At 37.0% G+C, this 20423-nt stretch overlaps 1 protein-coding gene and 1 pseudogene across 2 annotated transcripts in view; one reads left to right on the forward strand and one right to left on the reverse strand.

The window, feature by feature from the left end:
• Commd1 (copper metabolism domain containing 1) overlaps positions 1–20423 on the forward strand; it is a 131656-nt gene that overhangs the window by 67044 nt on the left and 44189 nt on the right. The gene's annotated exons all lie outside the window — the stretch shown is intronic.
• LOC104852232 lies at positions 2446–3731 on the reverse strand (annotated as a pseudogene).

The following is a 20423-nucleotide window of genomic DNA, read 5'->3' on the forward strand; positions in this document are numbered from 1 at the left end:
AAAAAGACTATATATGTACACATACAAATATATATATGAGAAACTTATTATTTTGGTACTGGGAATCAAACTCAGAACCTTGTGCTTGCAGGGCAGACACTATGCCACTGAGCTAAATGCCCAGCCCCCAAGATTATATTTGGTAGTCTTGAAGAATACTAACCAGATACTTTTTCATTTGTCTTCATCTTGGCTTTTTTTTTCATGGCTAGGCTGATTTGTAAATGCATTCTGTGCTGCTGTAACAAAATAACTGAGACTGGATAGCTTATGAAAATCAAAAGTTTATTTTTTCACGACTCTGGAGACTGGGCGTCTAAAATCAAGGTGCCAGCAGATTTGGTACCTGGTGAAGGATCTGTTTCTCTTTCCAAGATGGTGTGTTGAGTGCTATATTATCTGGAGAGGAAAAAGGCTCTATCCTTACATGATAAAAGATAAAAAGGCAAAAAGGGAATGAACACTATGTCCTCACATGGAGGAAGAACAGATGAGCGATAACTCACTCCTATAGCCCCCCCACTTTGTACTGGGGATTGAACTCAGGACTTTGCACTTGCTGAGCAGGCGCCCTGCCACTGAGCTAAATCCCCAGCCTCCTATATCACTTTTTATAGCAGCAGTAATCCAGATTAACCCTCATGATTCAGACACCTTCCATGCCCGGCTTCCAACACACACATTTTGTAGGATAAATTCAGACCTTAGAAATGGGTTTTGTGCCAGGCGTGGTGGCGCACACCTATAATCCCAGCACTCTGGAGGCCGAGGCAGGAGGATTGCTGTGAGTTTGAGACCAGCCTGGGCTACATAGTGAGTACCAGGTCAGACTCAACTACATAGTGAGACCCTGTCTCAAAAAACAAACAAACAAACAAAGAAAAAGAAATGGGTTTTGGGAAAGGGCCTAATAGAGGGCACACCACATTAGGGGATGGTTGTGATGCACATGACATCATTGTTCCTGTTAGTGTTCAGTACTCAGTTAAGTAGCATTGATAAGGGGCCTCTAAAGTTTTCTTTTCTAAATTTTTCTTCTCTGTTGTTTGAAAGTTGTCTTTTCATTGTAAAAACAAGTCACTAAATCCTGCCCACATTCAACAGGAGAATTTCTACTTTTTTTTTCACTATTTAGAGAATATTAGTTTCTGTAATCAAACCCATGTAGATAAGACCTTACATATTTAATACAGTGCATTACCCCTGTACAAATGGAAAAAAAGTTAACATTTCTAGATCAATATGGCTGTTGATTTCTGTACAATGCCAACTCAACACAGTAAACTGGGATAACTTTTTCCAAAGTTGACAGCACAGTTTCCAGAAATTCAAATTATATATATGTGTGTGTGTGTGTGTGTGTATATATATATATATTTATATAAAAAGATCAATAATAGCAGTACATTATGCATCAATAGCAGCAACAGCTTTTCCAGGTTCTGCAGTCATCTGAACAAAATTATAGACATCCAGCACACTCCATTAAAAAAACAAAAACAAAGAAAAGAATAATACCCAGAAAACAGCAAAGTTCTGTTACTGTTGTGGTACCTGGCACCTTTTTTTTTATTAGCATCTTTATCATCATCTGGAAAGAAAACATTCTAGAGTAACATCATTAAAAACAGCTCTGACAAAGCATGGTCACTACTACATATCATAAAGCAGGTACAAGATATTTTACATTCACAGAGGTATGATACAGTGCTGTCCTACATCTATAATACTAGAGGATACAATTAAAAAGGCATTATTGCAGACTTGATTCTACTTTTTCCAGCAGAGGGCCCAAAGGATGATATGACACAGCTCTGTAAAGAAATGTACTTTCTTAGATAGGCTTTCCTTTCATTAACGGCACAATTTAATTTCTCTTCATGAACATCAGCTAAAAACCATTTTTAAAAAGCCTGGGGTAAACACAAAACAACAGAAGAAGAAGAAAAAGAAAAGGATTCATACAAAGATGATTGAGTGAAGGCAAGCAATACTCAACTCAACTAGTATTTTATCAAATCTGTCATGTTTGAAAGGTAAGAGCTCCACTGGAGAGTCACCAAGTAGTAGTGCCTCAAAGCTTCAGACCACAACCAAAATTGCATCCTTTCAGAAAGAAGTTGTAGGCAAACATCACTCATTTGGGTATGTTCAAGGATGCTAACATCAATATTTAATCCTTGCTCGCACATCCACGAAGAAGGGGAGATCAGTTACTACTGTACTTTGATTTTTTCAAACCAATCATCATGTTATAAAAATAGCAAGCTGCCATAGAAAAAAATAAGGCTCCTCTATCCAGCACCAGTTTTCTGCAGTTCTTCACCTCCAGCTGATTAAGTAAGACAAAATGAAATGAAATTAAAGGATGCCTGTTCCCGTACTTGGGGGAAAAAAGTCTTTAAAATGCTGACTCATCTACACTTTAATAGACATCCCCAAACACCAAACACTGTAATTATATGTTTCCAAAAATATTTTGAAAAAACTTACAAAAAAGTAAATGTTAGGAGCAAGGCATTAGGTGATACACAGCATAGAAATCTGGTTTTTACGAAAGTGTCTAAACACACTGATAAACTATGTGATTGGTCATTAACTGGCTGTAAAGAGACAGCATTTTCATTGTACATCCACACACATATGCGCAAAGCAAGAAAAACCAACCAGCAAAACTTGGAAGTTGTTAGTAATTGTACAGACGCGGGCAGGGCTGGTGGACCACCCAGCTGCTGTGCTTGACTTGCCGAGAGTGGCAATCCCTGGTAAGATTTTGGCGACGAAGGCTACTTCTGCTCAGAGTAATGTCTTTCACCATGCTCTTTTACCCACTGGGAAGGATGAAGGCTCTTGGGCTGTTCCAGAAAAGTTGTGTGAGCAGCAAGAGCTGCAACATAGCAGTGAATATGTTGCCCCATCTCACTTTGGGCTTCTATTCTGGGACTGCTTGGGTTGTGGAATTCATCGGTCCCACAGCTAGCTTCACTGAGGCCAGGACAGGAGTTGTGCACAGCATAGACAGACATGCTGGGATGTTCGATGAGAAGGTTTTCCATAGGACTCGTTTCCACCTTGATAGTGGTTAATCCACCTGCGGTGAAACATGGGGGAGGGGTGATAAATCAGCTCTCCTCCATTGGACAGGATTCAGACTGGAGGAAGCAGGAATCACTCGTATCAGCCAAGCACTCCAAAGTTGCAGGTAAACAGGAAAAGACTGAGGGATGCTCTGTAGGTGACTCTTCATTGATGTCATTGTCTTCTTCCACTTCTTCCTCTGCTATGAAGTCAACTAGAATCCATTCATCATCTTCTTTTTCATTAAATTCTAGTTCTCGGTCAGAAGCAATATTGACTTCACCAACAAACATTTTATTCAGCCTCTGGAATATTGTTAAGGCAAGAATGAGACTTTGGCTGGATATCCTTTGGCACGGACAGGAAATTAAAGTGCACAGGGTGCTTAATTCAACTTAGGTGAAAAGCAAGAAGAGTCATTAACCCTTAGTCACAGAAATTAGTAGGTCCCAGTTCCAGGCAGAGGCTGTTGAAAATTATGCTGCTAGTTCAGATTTTGGCTTCGATTTAAAATCAAAAGCTTCCTGGTACTTTTCACACGTGGGCCAAACCAAGGCGGGCGTTGCTAGCCGTCCTGGGACGGCTCCAGCCTCCCAGCAGCCCCGCCAGTGTCCGGGTCCTTTTGTTGCTGCGCTGCGCTCCAAACAGCTCATTTCTACTTTTTGAAGAAGGTATGCCGCAGAACAGTTTGTGGCCACAGATTATATTCATCACATGTGCAGTACACTTACATCTTCCTCAACAATCCCTCCTTACGTTGTATGTATTAGTCTAGGATGTTGTCATCTAAATCAGGTCCAGGTTAAGATAAGGCTCCTTGGGAGTAATTCTTTAATTTCAGCTCCTTTAGTCTTCTCTAAAGATTTATGAAACAGGCAGATTATATCTCCCACCCTCCTTGACCATCTATAAGATAACGACTGTTGGGATTTTTGTTCATAACGAGAGATAAAATGTTAGAACAAAGGTATTGCTTCATACCAGTTCTGAAATCACAGGTTGTAAGTTCCTCACTTAGAATTCAAGGTCTAGGAATAACTCTCCACTCCTCCTCTTAGGCTTTTTGTTTCATTCTCTGAGTTATCCTTTTTCTATGAAAAATAGGTCATATGTGTAGTTTCCTCTACTCACTTCCTTCCTATAGAAGTTTGGGTGTCCAAGGACCTTTTCATTTTGTGCTGTTTCTTTGTGAGTCAAAATGGGCAGCGTTTCTGCTAGTATTCTTCTCTTTAAAACTTTGTGTAAATCTTATTTGGGCTCCCTTCATTGGACAAAAGCCACATCTACCTATTGATAACTCAGGTACCATCTTCAATCTTTCAGAGGTTGTAAAAAATAATTTTATAGCTATACTCTCAACCTTCATCTTTAGACCATGTTTGCTTTACAGTGCCTTGGATTTGAACTTGGCTTGGAAGCCATTTTTATTTTAATATTGTTTGCTTTTGGAGAGATGGGGAATCTTTAAAACCAGTAAGTTCTAGCTCCTTTTAGTTGAACTGTTCTTTGGGTATTTATTAGGAATTTAGAAATTTAGGTCTCTATGTCAGTGATACAAGTTTGGCAAAAATGTCTGGAAGTCTCGAGAATTTGTATTGTAGAAGTTGAAGAGGATATTGAAGAACAGAAGGAGAACTGAGAGTAGAACCTTGAAAAAACATACTTTTGGCCTGGGGATTTAGCTCAGTGATTCCACTGCCTGCTTTGCAAGCACAAGGTCCAAGTTCGATCCCCAGTAGAGAGAGAGAGAGAGAGAGAGAGAGAGAGGGAGAGAGAGAGGGAGAGAGAGAGAGAGGGAGAGGGGGGAAGAGAATACTTTTTTTTTTAGCTTTAATTGAGTTTACTGGTACATTTTAGGGATACAGTACAGTTACATTCATTACTGGGATCTTATACCTCTACATGACAGGTCTTGGTTCTCATTTTTTCCCCTTGTCCCTGCCCTCCCTTCACCCCCTCCTCCCCTCCCCATCTACAGGCACTTTATTTCCATCTTTTCTTTATTTCACATTTTTTTCTTTTCCCTTATTACCCTTCCCCTATCGATCCCACCTTCCCTACACCTTTAGCCCCTTTCTTCCCATTTCACAATGTCAGTAATCTTACTAGGATCTTGTGTATTATTGCAGTTTATTCACACCAGAGAAACTATTCGGTATTTACATGTGTGACTTATTTATTTCACTTAGTAGTATATCTTCAGTATATATCCATTTTCCTATAAATGAATCTATTTTCTCATTCTTTATGGCTGAGTAGTATTCCATTTTATAGAAAAACCACATCTTTTAATGGGCTAGTAGAAACAAGATTATAAGGGAGGCAGGGTTTGTGTGGGTCAGAGAGACATTGGAGAAATGGAAAGTACAAGATGAAAGAAATATAGACAAAAGTACTCTTTCACTTTATGTAGTGGGTTTAGTGGAAAGTTTTCCAGTTTCTCTTCATATGCTTGTGTCTCTAAGTCAAGCAGATTGAAACTTTTTATATGATGAAGTTTATGACATTAGCTTTTTTACATGAAGCTAAAGGATGCAAATAACACCATAGCAGTAAAATTAAAGGACACATCTTTAGAACTTTACCTTCCATAACTATAAAAAGTGCCGTAGAAAAGAATGCTGTATATTTAAAGTCATGCATATTTCAGCAGAATTGGGTTGTTTGTCTTTTGTTGTTGAGTTTTCAGAGTTATTTTTTTATTTTTATTTTATTTTTTTGAGACTGTGCCTTGCTGTGTAGTCCAGGCTGATCTTGACCACACCATGTAGTCCAGGCTGGCTTCAAACTCACATTGATCCTCCTGCCTCAGCTTCCTGAGTGCTGGATTACAGGTATGTGCCACCACACCCAGGAAGATTTTTAATTTTCATGCAGTACATTGTTTTTGCCTTTTGTTACTCATGCTTTTGGTGTCATACCTTAAAATCCATTGCCAAATCCGAGTCATGAAGATTTATTCCTGTGTAGTTCCTATATTTAGATCATTGGTCATTCTAAGTTAACATTTACATATGTGGATGTATGGATATGGGCTGAATAAATTTTCTTGCTGACATTTATTTTACAGTGAGGTAACTCCAGTATGTGGATATATTTCTGTTTTATGAATCGATTATAGGAAATGTAAGTTTGATTTCTATAATATAGTTTTTAATTCCTCTACAAGACTTTAATAAAATGGTTTAAACTCTAACTCCTGAAATTTGCTTTTGCTTTTTACTTTTGAATTTTGATTATAAAGGATAGCTCTAGAAGCTCTTAAATATTCTAGGATGAATTTTCTAATATTTGTCTTTTACATCAAATGGAGAGTAGCATTATATTGGAACATTTGGTGAACAAGTCATAAGGGTGAAGTTGTCTTAGTAGTCTGTTCAGATATTGTTTTTGGAATATGTTTTAATCCTTGTTTTACATTTAAAAACAATTGATTGGGGGTATTTCTAAATAAATAAGGAGTTTTTATAAATTCTTTGTACTCCTTCTAGTTTAGTAGAAACAATACAGAAAATGAAACATAGATGCTCAGAGGAGTTAGCCATATTAAGAAAGGTAAACATGTCTGTGAACCTGAAATAGAAAGAAAGAAAAGTGAGAAGTGGACTTAAAGCCATGGATCTTTTAGTCTCCAAAGTCAGGGTTTGTAGTTGAGAGTTTGGTTCCTGTGCCCATAAAAGACACCATTTATATTCAGTTTTTAAAGTTATCCAGATCACTTTAAAAATAAGCATGAGAATGGTAAATAAGTACAGCATTTAGAATAGTAGGTACTTCTGACAAGTGCAGAGAAGAAAATGAAATGATGGTAGAAGACATAGTGGCTTTCAAATGTTGTAAAAAAAAATCCAAAACAAGAAAGAAAAATTGTGCATTGTGGGGAAGACAAGGTATACTAATAGAATTTACCCTAAGGAAACATCCTGAGACTGCACACATTTATTCATGCACGTATTTATTGTAGGACTTATGTGGTAGAAACAAACAACTGAATGTCTTAACAATAGGGAATTACACCAGGCTTTGTGGCACATGCTTGTTAGCCCAGCACTTGAGAGGCTGATACAGGAAGATCATGAATTTGAGGGCCAGTCTGAGCTACATAGTGATTTTACAAACCATTTAACAGTAGAAAATGTTCATAAAATAATAACAGGAAAATAAGATAGAGAATTGTGTACTTATACCTAAGTATACAATATAGTATAACCTAAAGTTAAAATTTTTGTAGCTCTAAGGTACATATAAATTAAAAACCGTAAATGATATAGTACATTCACAATCCAAACATCTTAATCCAAATTTTATACACATAATATACATGTTCTTGCATAGGAAAAAATACCAAAAGAAAATACTTCATAGTCACAGTGATTGGTTCTAGGTAATGAAGGTATCAATAGTTTTCATTCTGCATACTTTTTAGTATTTCCCAAATTTTCTGCAATGAAAATGCTTTGTTTTCCTATGCCTTATAAATATTTCAAAGTTTGAAAGGAGCAATATTTATTTCTTTCAACTTCAGTGATTTTTAAAATGTTTATTTTCATTTTATGTTTATTTGAAACATCATAAGAAAAGCTGGAGATCTTTTTTCTCTGGTATTTAAGAAAATGTTCTACTGCCGTAGGTGAATAATAGGGAAAAAAAATAATAGGAAATAGATGAGGTTTCAAATTAAATTCATTTATAATTCTGTTGATAAACCTGATTGTTTTTTTCTTTCTTTGTTAGTAAGATTCTAAGAAGTTTATTATTTATTGGGATTGTCTTTTTTTCCCCTCCTGAGTATATACTGGGAATTTAACTTAGGGCTTTATGCATGGTAGGCAAATACTGTACCATTCAGCTATATCCCCCAGGCTAGAATTTTCAAATTTTTGAGTAAATGCTTATGTTACTATTTTTTAAGTTTTTATTTTTATTAGCACATTTTTGCATTACATAATGATTTAATTGGTAAACCACTGCCTGCCTCACACAAGGTCCTGAGCTCCATCCCATTACTTAAAAAAAAAAAAAAATGATTACATTGGTAACAAGTTGGTACATGTATATAACATCTTACTTTCTCTTTCCCTCCCTCCTGTGATCTCTTGGTCCTCTTCCAATTTGCAAATGATCTCCCTGTTTTCTATTATCTTATATTTTGTTTTTAAAATGATTATACTTTGGGTTTCTCCTATAAATAAAACCATGTGATATTTACGCCTGTGTATCTGTCTGATTTACTTCACTTAACATTATGGCCTCAAGGTGCATCCATTTTCCTACATGTGACTGAAATTTATCCTTCTTTATGTCACAGTAATACTCTTTTGTATATGAATACCACATTTTCTTTATCCCTTCATCTGTTGATAGACCTATATGCTGTTTCCAAGATTAGCCATTATAAGTTGTGCTGCTATAAACATGGGTATACATGTATCACTATAATATGATGTCTTTAACTCTTTCAAGAAGATACCTGGAAGGGGAATAACTGGGTTAAATGGAATTTCTATTTTTAGTTTTTTGAAGGCTCTCCACACTGATTTCCATAGTGGTTGTACTAATTTACATTCTTACATTCCTTCCAACAATATGGGAAGCCCCTCCACACCAGTATTTGAAAAAAAATTTTTTTTTTTTTTTTGGTACCAGGGATTGAACTCAGAACCTTGTACTTGCAAGGCAGGCACAGTGCCACTGAGCTAAATCCCCAGCTCTCTATTTGACTTCTTGATGATAGCCACTCTCGCCATTCTTTCTAGAGAAAGATGGAATCTGTGTTTTAGTTATTCCATTTCTTTAATGGCCAGAGATGTTGAACAATTTTTCTTGTATTTATTGGCTATTTGTACTTCTTCTGAGAAGTATCTGTTCATTTTAGTTGCCCATTTTTTATTCTTATTTTGAAGGGTCTAAATTTGAGTTCTTTATATATTCTAGATACTAGTTCTCTGTCAGAAGAGTAGCTGGCAAAAATATTTTTCCCATTGTGTAGTTTATCTCTTCACTCTATTGTTTCCTTTGTAGTGCAGGAGCTTTTTAATTTGATATAATCCCATTTGTTGATTCTTGGCAGTATTTCTTGTGCCCATGGGGTTCTTGTTCACAAAGTCCTTTCCTACACCTCTGTCTTCATGAATTTTATCTATTTTATCATCCAGTAGGTTAAGTGTTTCTGTTTTATGTCCTTGATCCATTTTTATTTTATTTTAGTACATGGTGAAAGATATGGGACTAGTTTGAATCTTCTGCATATAGCCATTTTTTTAGCAACATTTGTTAAAGACGTTGTCTTTCCTCCATTATATGTTGTTTTTTTTTTTTTGAAGCAGGGTCTCACTATGTAGTTGAGACTGACCTGGAACTCACTATGTAGCCCAGGCTGGTCTCAAACTCACAGCGATCCTCCTATACCTCAGCCTCCTGAGTACTGGGATTACAGGCGTGTGCCACCATTTCCAGCTCTCCATTATATGTTTTTGGTCCCCTTCTCAAGATAAAATAGCAGAATGTGTCTGGGGTTATTTCTGTATCTTTTATTCTTTTTTATTGATCCTCGTGTCTATTCTTGTGCTAGTACCATGCTGTTTTTAATCTCTGTAGATTTATAATGTAACTTGAAAGGTTGTGATGCCTCTTGATTTGTTCTTTGCCCAGGATTGCTTTTTCTATTCTGCATCTCTTCTTGTTCCATTATGAATTTTAGGATGTTCTTCCTAGGTCTGTGTGAAATGTTGTTGGTATTTCAATTGGGATTGCATTAAATCTGCATATCAATTTTGGAAGTATGGCCATTTGATTATGCCTATCTAGGAATGGGATATCTTTCCTTTTTTTTTTGAGACAGGGTCTCACTATATAGTTGAGACTGACCTTGAACTCACTAGCCCAGGCTGGTCTCGAACTCACAGTGATCCTCCTGCCTCAGCCTCCCCAGTGCTGGGGTTGCAGGCGTGCACCACGACACCCAGCTTTTATCCATTTTCTGATATCTTCATCAGAGTACTATAGTTTTGATTTGGAGATCTTTCACTTTCTTTGTTAGGTTAATTCCTAAGTAATTTTTCTTGAAACTTTTGTAAATGGTATTGTTTTCACAATTTTTTTTTCTTGGTGTATTCATTAATGGTGTATAAGAATGCCACTGATTTTTGTGTGATATTGTATCCTGCTATCTTGCTGAATTTATTAGTTCTGAGAGTCTTTTGGTGAAAATATTTGGGACTTCTCTGAAAAAGATCATGTCATCTGAGAATGAGAATACTTTGACTTCTTCCTTTCCTATGCATATCATTTTTTTTCCTGTTTGTTTTTTGAACAGTGTCTTGCTGTGTAGTGCTTGCTGTGTAGTTCAAGTTAGCTTTGAACTCACTGTGTAGCCCATGGCAGTCCTCCTTCCTCAGCCTCCCAAGTGCCCTTCCCAAGTGGCTGTGTATCTTTTATTTATTTTTCTTGCCTGATTGCTCTGGCTGAAATTTCAAGTTCTGTATTGAACAGGGGTGGTACTTGTGGCATCCTTGTCTTCTCCTTGATTTTAGAGGAAAAGGTTTCAGCATTTCCCTCATTTGATGTTGGCATGGATTTGTCATTAGTGGTTTTTATCAGATTGAGGTAAGTTCATTTTACCTTTATTTTCTCCTTGTTCTTGTTCTTTTTGTTTTTGTTTGTTTTTTACATCATGAATGGATATTGGATTTTATCAAAGGCTTTTTCTGCATCTGTTGAGATGGTCATGATTTTTGTCCTTGGTTTTGTTTATGTGATGTATCATATTTAGTGATTTGCTTATGTTGAACCATCCTTGCATCCCTGGGATGAAGCCTATTTGGTCATAATATATGATATTTTTAATGATTTGTTGCATTCTTCTTTCTAGTGTATTTTTGAAGTTCTGTGTATCTGTGTTCCTCAACACATTTCCAACAGCTTGAACCACTGGTGGTACATGTATGACTATCCCACTGGGTGGCTTTTTATTAATTTTATTAATAAAAAGACCAATACCGAGGCGTGGTGGCACACACCTGTAATCCCAGTACTCGGGAGGCTGAGGCAGGAAGGTTGCTGTGAGTTTGAGACCATCCTGGGCTACATAATGGATTCCAGGTCAGTCTCAACTACATAGTGAGACCCTGTCTCAAAAACCCCAAAAATAAATAAATAAAAATAAAAATATCAATAAAAATAAGATCTTTCTGGGACCAGAGATTTAGCTCAGTGGTGCTGCCCATGCCTCACAAGCATAGTGTCCTGAGTTTGATCCCAGGTACCAAAAAAAACAAACAAAACAAAACAAATCAAAATGATCTGTTTGTATCACCAGGGTACAAGCTGCCCAATGAGACAGTCCAAACTTGGACCCCTTTGAACTTTCAAACTCAAACCCCTTTGAGAATCATTCACAAGTAGCCATCATGGAGGGCAGGACCTCTGTGTCTTTCCTGGCCTGAGCATATAATTTGTGTGTGGGGGGGTGTCTACAAGTATCTCTTGGAGCCATCTCCCATCTCATCACTATGATAGGGCTACTACCTGAAGTGTAGTTATTCTGTATGTCAATCTTTTTTTCTTTAAATAAATTTTATTTGATTTTTATCCCATTCACTCCCAAGCTCCCTCCCTGTATCTCAATCTTAAACAGTTAACCCCTTCCAAAATTGCTTGATTAAACACTCTCAAATATGGCAGCCCATTGCACTAGATTTCTTCTCCATCTCTTCCCTGTCATGCAGAAGGAGTTACTTTCAGAGTTACTACAGTTTTTGCAATTTATGATAACCATGGGCTTTACTTGAGACTAGAGCCTGGTCTGTTGTCTCTTCCTGGAGCTGCTGACCCTCACCAGGCTTACCTTGTGTTAATAGAGACAGTTTGCCCTGAGATATATAGAGAGACAGGGTTAGCTTTCCAGACTGCTTCCATTCTTTTCTCTACATTGTATTCAGTTTCTCTCTCTTTTCTAGTTTTCCTGTTGGCTTTTTCTTGATACCTGGAGATCCACATTTTTGTGTTGCTAATTGTTTTCCAGGTACTCTGATTCTAGGTCCCAAAGAGGCTGTATTTTGTTGCTGGTCTTTACTCCACCATTTTTACTCTTCTGTTTTACTATTTTCTGATCATAAAATGCTGTTTGTATTTGTTTAAATTTGTACTTATCAGTGTTTAAGTGATGAATTTTCCTGGTACTTGTACTTTAATCTGCTGAAGGCATTATTTTGCTTGTACTGTGCAAAAAGAGAAGCTTTTTCAACTAAAGGAAATGCATATTAGGTTGATAAAAGTGTTAATTATAAGCCTAATGAATGTCTTTATAATGTATGTGATTGTGCTTTTTAGAGAAGTATGCTATACATTCATACCTCACTGTTTTCAATCTTCAGGATTGAACCTAGAGCTTTGCATATGCTAGGCAAGGGCTTTATCCCTGAGCTATACCTCCGAGAGTTCTTAATATTTTGCTATTGATGATTACCTTCCAGGGAGACTAAACAAATTTTGTATTGAATCTGTTGTGAAGAAGAAATTTGAAGTTATTTGACTATCTCTGAATACTTATTTCTTCAGAGCCTGTATATAAATTCCAAGTTAAACAAAATACTTCCCTTCCTTTCTAGTCTAAGAATATTCTTTGTTTACAGGCTATTATAAACAGGTGATGTTACCTTACATATTCAATGTAAACAAGATTCTTTTCCACTCGAACTTATCTAGTACTTTTCTGATCTGTAATTTCTTTTCCTCTCAACCATGGCCTAAAAATTAAAATTAATTGACACATCAGCAGTTAACAAGAAGCAGTCTATTATGAGACATGTTTTTTCTCTCTAAAAAAGCCAAAAAAAAAAAAAAATTAAAGAAGTTCGGGTATCTTTCCAAACTGTCCAATACCACTATAACTTACGGTTCCTCTTAATTTTAATCAAAGTCAGGGGGTTCTAATTTCAGTTTTCTCTTATGTTGTTTTGTTACCAGTTAGTTTTGTATATACTCTTTTTTTTTTTTTTCTTTGCAGTACTGGGGATTGCAGTTGTGCCTCAAGCATGCTAGATAAGTCCTCTGCCACGAAGCTACATTCCCATCCCTCTCTAATCCTTTTGTGTTTAATGATAAACAACTACCATAATACTACTAAAATATCATGTGGAATTTTTATTCACTTCTCTCAAGTCCCTAAGCAAAAGCCATAGATCTCAATTGTTGTTATGAAGCTGGCAGTTTCTTTTTTTTAATTACTAATTATATCCTGCCCATGTTCTGAATTATTTGGACAAGTATAGTATCTTTCTTCTGGCTAGTTAAAAAAAAAAAAATCAAGAGCTACAAGAAACCATAGTTAAAATGTTTACTGTCTCTATAGTTATCTGATCTAACAAGTTGACTAAGTAATTATTTATCTTTTGCAGTAACTATTCCATTAAAGGTAACCATCATTTTATTTTTAGTACTCTACTTAGGGCTGTTTTCACTTAACAGTTTTTAAATTTTATTTATTTTGGTACCAGGGCTCGAACTCAGGTCCTTGTGCTTGTGAAGCAGGTGGTGGGAAACACTGAGCTAAATCCCCAGCCCCTTTATTTATTTACTTTTTGGTACTGGGGATCGAATGTGGATTCTTGCACTTGCAAGGTAGGAGGCGGAACCACTGAACTAAATCTCCCCTGTTATATCCTATCTTAATTGTTTAAAATTGTTTTATAAACTCCAAATAAGTCAACTAATAAAAAAATTTTCAAATCTTACAGAACAAAAAGAAAATCACATTAATCATTAAATACTTTTAGATTTGCTTTACTCCTCCCAAGTTGAATCCACATATATAAAAACTGATGTCCTTTACATTCTGAATCTCAAATCTTCAATAGCTAAGTAATTATACAGTTTGTTATATGTAAAGTATACATTTCATATTTACTTGCCTTAGAAAGGAGAATGGAGAATAACACTGTGATGATTAAGCTCCTAATTTTGATAGTCCACGTTAGTTCAGAAAACAATGGAATAGAACATTCTCTAAACTTTGGAATTGAGACTCAGTGACACTTGTAGGAAGTGCAGGAAGAACAGGGTAGGAGCCAACAGCTACAGTGGAGAGTTCTACCAAAATTACTCCATGATGGCAATTTTGTGTAAAAATTTTTTCAGGGGACAGGTTTTCAGCATGATCACTCTGTTTTCAAGCTTCTACAGAGATACGCAGTAAGGCTTTATTTCTGTGTGCTAAAGGAAAATTGAGCTGTTTTCTGAGAGAAAAATGACAGCTTTCATTGAACTTTTGCAGTATCAAGTGAGGGACTTAAGTTTTGTAATAATTTAGCAAGAACTGACTTTTTTTGGTACCAGGGATTGAACTTGTGCATGTGAGGCAGGCAGTGACACCACTGAGCTAAATCCCTGGCCCAAGAATTGCTTTTTTAAATAATTATTTTTGGAACTAGGAATGCAGCTCAGTGATAGAATTCTTTTTTTCTTTTTAATTTCAATAGATTAGTCCCAGCACTTGGGAGGCTGAGCCAGAAGGATCACCATGAGTTCAAGGCCAGCCTGGACTACATAGTGAGATCTTGTCTTAAAACAAAACAACTTAAAAAAAAAAGTGACTGGATTTAGAAATTTAGCCTGTTGGTATGAAAATGTCAGCAGGCGACTGTTTTACTTTGCTTCTTTTGGTTTTCCATTAATAGTCATATTTATATGATGTCAAAGAATTGAAGATACTGTGATAGTAAAAGGGTACTGGTACTAAGCCTAGTACTGTTACTAACCTTAGTACTATACTAAGTTTTGTACTGATCTGAAGCCCAGGACTGCTCCTGAAGTTAGTCTTACTTTGACCCTTTTTTTCTGTTTATCCCTTTCATTCTCCTTCCTTTCTGTATGGCTCCTTTCAGCTTCTCTGTGCACGTTTGCTCTCTGCCTTTGGACTGACTACCTTTGCTTGTTCCATCAAGCAATGTGCAATATGTGTAATTCTCCTGTTTTTCTCATTCCTTCTTTACATCACAACATTTTAGCTTAACTTCTCACTAATGAACTTTTCAGTATTTTAAAAATTATTTTCACTGTTCAAGGCTCATTTTATCATTTTATAAGTGATCCAAATCTTCCTTCACCAAGAAGTTGTTATAGTATAATATACATAGCAGTTGCAGTATAATGGGTAGTCATCGTGTTTGTGTTTCACAGAGCACTGGTTAACTTTTCTCATTGTCTGTAATACTACAAGTGTCCTTGCCATTTGATTTCTAAGTAGAAGCAGTAAAGAGTGAAAAAAGTCATACTTGATGTTTTTAAAGCAGTTAGAGCTTCATTTTAGAGACACACTAAGCATGCCAAGTGATACTTGAGATGGTTAGCACTGAGACCCAAAACATATGTTTTATGATAATCATTTTTCTCTAAATAGTCAAAATTTGTTATTGAGTACATGTTCTGTGTAAGACATTATCATTTTATTTGTTTAATTCTTTTCTCCAGTGAAGCACACAGGAAGCTTGGAACATGATTGCAGTATTTGGTTTAAATAAAAATTTGTGTTGGAGCTGGAAACAGTGACCTATAATACGAGCTATTCAAGAGGCTGAAGCAAGGGAATCACAAGTTTGAGGCCAATCTGGGAAACTTGATGAGACCTTGTCTTAAAAAGGGCATGGTAGGAGCCAGGCATGGTGGCACACAACTGTAATCCCAGTGATCAGGAGGCTGAGGCAGGAGAATCGCTGTGAGTTCAAGACCAGCCTTGGCTACATAGGAAGTTCCAGGTCAGTCTCAACTATATAGTGAGAACCAGTCTCAAAAAAATTAAAAAATAGAGAGAAAAAAAAAGGGCATGGTGTAGGGGCAGGGATTTGGCTCAGTGGTTCCACTGCCTGTCTCATAAGTGCAAGAGCCTGAGTTCAATCCCCAGTACCAAAAAAAAAAGGGGCATGGTAGGGGCATGCATCAGCCATAGAGTGCTTGCCTACTTAACTCAATTCCCAGTTTTGTCTCTCCAAAAAATTGGGGAGAGGCTTGCAGGTCCAAACCACTGCAGTACAAACCTCTTTAGCACAGGCCTTGGGTCAGTGGAATAAGTGTCCACTACAGTTACATGAATTGTGTTGTTTTTGTATATTGATGGGTTAAGAAAAGATGGCATATCAAATTTAATGCTTTCTCTAGTTTTCATACCATGTCCCTTACTCTTATTTCAATACATATTTATTATGTTAGAATTCATGGGCTGGGGATTTAGCTCAGTGGTGCTGTGCCTGCCTGGCAAACACAGAGTCCCTAGTTTGATTCTTGGTGCCAAAACAAAAAACAAAAAGTCAAACAAACCAAAGTCAAAATCACATGATATTTAGTAGTGTACTTTATAAATGTTGTTTTGATGTCTGTTATTTTGTCATGTCCTTACAGAGATACTGTGAGATAAAGAAGGCAGCTACTAGCAGTGATGGTGAACCTTTTAGAGTAACCACTGTTTATTTTAGTGTTCTATAAGGAACACATAAAAGCCTGAGCTATCTTTATTTAAGTTGATTTCTTTGTCTCTGGCATTAACAAACACTCATTTTCTAGAGCTCTCCTTAAAGTTTCTTAGTTGGAAAAGGTTGGGGCAGTTTAGAGATCCTTTCTTTCTCTGATTTTATATGCCTCTCAAAGGAAAGTGTAAAGTATCAGGAAAAGATCAGAAAAAGGAAATCGTTGCTTCTCATGCTCACAGTGAGTTATTGAGACAACTTGCTTATAAGTCATCACACTCAGCCTGGAAAGATGAAATTGAGGAATCTCAAGGCTAAGAGATTCTTAGTGCCTCCTCACCAGTGGAAGATCAGACCAGAAAAGAAATTGAGCAGAGCAGGCCCAATATTTGCTCTGGAGTATAGAGGAAGATTAGACCAGTCTGTCTCAGTGAATCCTGTCCTCCAAGCCTTAAGAAGTTGACAGCCTATTGCCTTTTAACTGGCAATTGGAGTCCTGTGATTTAATAGGCATGTATATTTTCTAAATCCCTGGCAAAATATAGACTAGATTTCATACAAAGATCCATTTTACAGCATTTAAAAAATTTACCCTGTAGGGCTGGGGATTTATTAGCTCAGTGGTGCTGCTGCTCGCTTCTCAAGCGCAGTCCAGAGTTTGATCCCCAGTACCCACCCCCCAAATTTACCCCGTAGTTAGTATCAAAGACCACTAGGTGCTGCTCTAACATTACTTTTCCTTAGTGCTACTGAACAACTCACAATAAACTGGTCAAAGAACACTAGTAAATTTAGCAACTAAGCCCAAATGCAGCATATACAAAACAAGCATTAAATGCCACTTTCTTTGATGGGACAAAACCTCCCATTTTCTCAACTGAAATTTACCATTTTAACACGACAATGTATAAAAGAGACACACAGTTGACAAAGACAAGGCATAAAAATTCAAAGCATGAACAATTAACAAACAAGGATAACAATTTTGATTACCTAAGCAAGTCACAGTCCAGAATCTGTGAAACAAAAGTACATTCTTACCTCTGTCCAGTTATCTCACTGGGGCCTCCAAATGGTATAGGAAATGTTATCAGGAAAAGAAGTATTACCTCCTAGTGATATAAGTGAAATATTATAGTTCCCAGCCTTAGATATCTGATACACCTAGTTTGTGTTGTCTAAAGTAAAATAATGAATTCTAGGAACAAAGGAGGTTAAGAGTAGGAAATGCTTACTGAGAGGATAGTTCTGTGAGGCAGAAGGGGTCCTGACTGGGAGGCTGAGGAACCCACTTTACAGGGAAGTTTTTTTTTCTCTCTCTGTCTCCTGGTACTGGGGATCAAACTCAGGACCTTGTGCTTGAAAGGTGGGAGCAGTGCCACTGAGCTAAATCCCTGGCTACAGGGAAGTTTTATAGAGCAAAACCCACTGGGTACAACATGGGTTAAAGCTGTGATCAACACAAGTGTAGTCACTTACCTAAGTGATCCAGTGGGGAAACAAGGATGCATGGAAAGAATGAAGACTTTTTCTAGAAAGTTATGGGTCCAGAGGTCTTGCTTACTCACTGGGGTAACAGAGGTCTACTTAGACTTTATTAGACCAGGTGTTGCTTATTTTGTCCTTTGCAGAAGTATGCAGGCCTGGTCATTTCATCTTTATTTTGACCAGTGCTTGGTCTCCAATGGATGTGTCTCTGGCCATGGTTGTAATGGCCTTTGTCCTGACTCTCTTGAGGACCTAGTGCTATCTGATTACCTGTAATATTTCTACCTAACTTAGCTGTCCATACCATATGTTTTACATATGTGTTTCAGGCTGATATTTATTCATATCTTTAGTTTATTCTAAATGAATGCTTTCTATTCTCTGAATTAAAAACTCCAGATCTCTGTTTCATTTATAATGAAAAATACTTTTAGTTTTCTTTGCTTGATAAATTACATTTGTAAAATTGATTTGAATGTTCTTTTGGTAGTTTAATTCATAAAAAGAGATTGAGTAATAACTGAGCTGTTCTATTGATCGATTAATTGAGACAGGTCTTGTTATGTAGTCTAGGCTGGCTTTGAACTTACTGTATAGCCCAGGCTGGCCTAGAACTTGCAGTGATCCTCCTGCTTCACTTTCAGTGTACTGAGATTACAGATGTGTGCCACCATGCCTGGCTGTTTTATGTATTTTTGTATGCTGGTACTAGGGTAATGGTGCCACAGGTAAAAGCAGCCTTTCATGTAGGTGAGCTGTGAAGCTAGTTAACTCTTCTACCTCCAAAAGTATTTAGATTACTATTTATAAGAAAATAATCTTTTATTTTTAAGGTCAAGAACCTTGGAAAAACTCAAATGTCTTTTAACTTTCAAGTAAGGAACGCTGACTGTGCAGTCTTTTATCCACTAAGTATACATTATTTTATTAAAAAATACTGATTCATGTCATTATCTTCAGGTTGGGGAGTTAGAAGGAGCTGGGGAGGGTGGAATAGATAGGATAAGCAAAGGTTAGATGTGAAGTCAGAGGACACAGGAAGATCACACAAACTCTAGGAAGCTGTTGAAGAGAAAAGAAGAGAAGAAAACAGAACAAAATATACAAAAGAATAGAACAAACTAACAGCAAATAAGGGAGGACAGAGACTAATCACTTTCTTGTAAAACTATTGGCAGGCTCCAGGTATTTAGCTCAGGGGTTCGCACAGCCTGGCTTGCAAGCACAAGGACCTGAGTTCAATCCCTGGTACTAAAAAACAAACAAACAAACAAACCAATAGCAATTGAGAGAAGGAAAAATTGAAGAAAAGAAAAAGAAAATAAATTTGAATTAGGATAGGAACAGGAACAAAAAGGGAGATAAATGAAGATCAAGGTGGGAAGACAGAGTGGGAGAACTAAAAGAAGATAAGAAAAAGAAGATAGAGGAAAACAAATTTAAGAAAAAAGAGAAATTTTTATAATGTTTAAAGATAAGAGAAAATATTACTTTGAAAATAAAAAATACAAATAGAAATAGAGGGCCTCCTTCAGGGAAGGCCTCTGTTGACACAATAGACAGTGTGGGCAGGAGTGTGCAGATCTAAGATAATTAGGCTCAGCAAACCAGCAGCTTTCCCCTGAGGTTCAGGCTGATTTCTGTCAGCAAGGCCCAAGTTGTGATCTCTGACCTCCTGCTGGGGTGAACGCTGCAAGGTTCTACTGCAGGTTCCAGATCTCTTTCCCCTCAAGGTAGACCAGGTTCCTATGTGAGGTGCTAGTCCCTCCGACTTACCAACTATGGTGGTGTGGTATGCCTTTATCGCAGATTTTCTTCACTTTTCCAGTGGGCTTCAGTTTTCATCCAAGAGCTCAGAGAGGCCCTCTTTCTCTTGTTTGCAGGGTGGGGTGGGCTGTGGCCACAGACACCATGGCGTGGTGTCCAGACATGGCTTGGCTCCTCTGCTGCACTGGGCTGAAGGGGCGGGCCTACCAGAAAGTCTGTGCTGATTCTCTGTTCTTAGATTTCACTCTTCAGTCCTCAGTTTGTAACATTTAGTCTTTCACAGGAATCAGACGAAAGAGTCCAATATATATACTATGATTAGGACATAGATCCAAGAGGTGGGATAGATGTTGGCCACTTGAAGAGCTCTGTTTTTCCCTTCTGATTCTCAGGACTTTATTTTCTCCCTTTGTTAATACCTATTATTTGATTTTTTTGATGATAGTCATTCTTTCTGGAGGAAAGACAGAATCTATTGTTTTAATTTGAATTTAGTGGCCAGAGATGTTGAACATTTCTTCATATATTATATTGGCCATTTGTACTTTTCTGAACTGATTATTCATGTCACTTATCCATTTTTATTGTGTCTTGTTGGGGGGGGCTAATTTTTTTTTTTTTTTTTTTTTTTTT

The sequence above is a fragment of the Fukomys damarensis genome, unplaced genomic scaffold (genome assembly GCF_012274545.1).
Source record: "Fukomys damarensis isolate Sample0158 unplaced genomic scaffold, DMR_v1.0_HiC HiC_scaffold_2, whole genome shotgun sequence".
Classification (NCBI taxonomy): domain Eukaryota; kingdom Metazoa; phylum Chordata; class Mammalia; order Rodentia; family Bathyergidae; genus Fukomys; species Fukomys damarensis.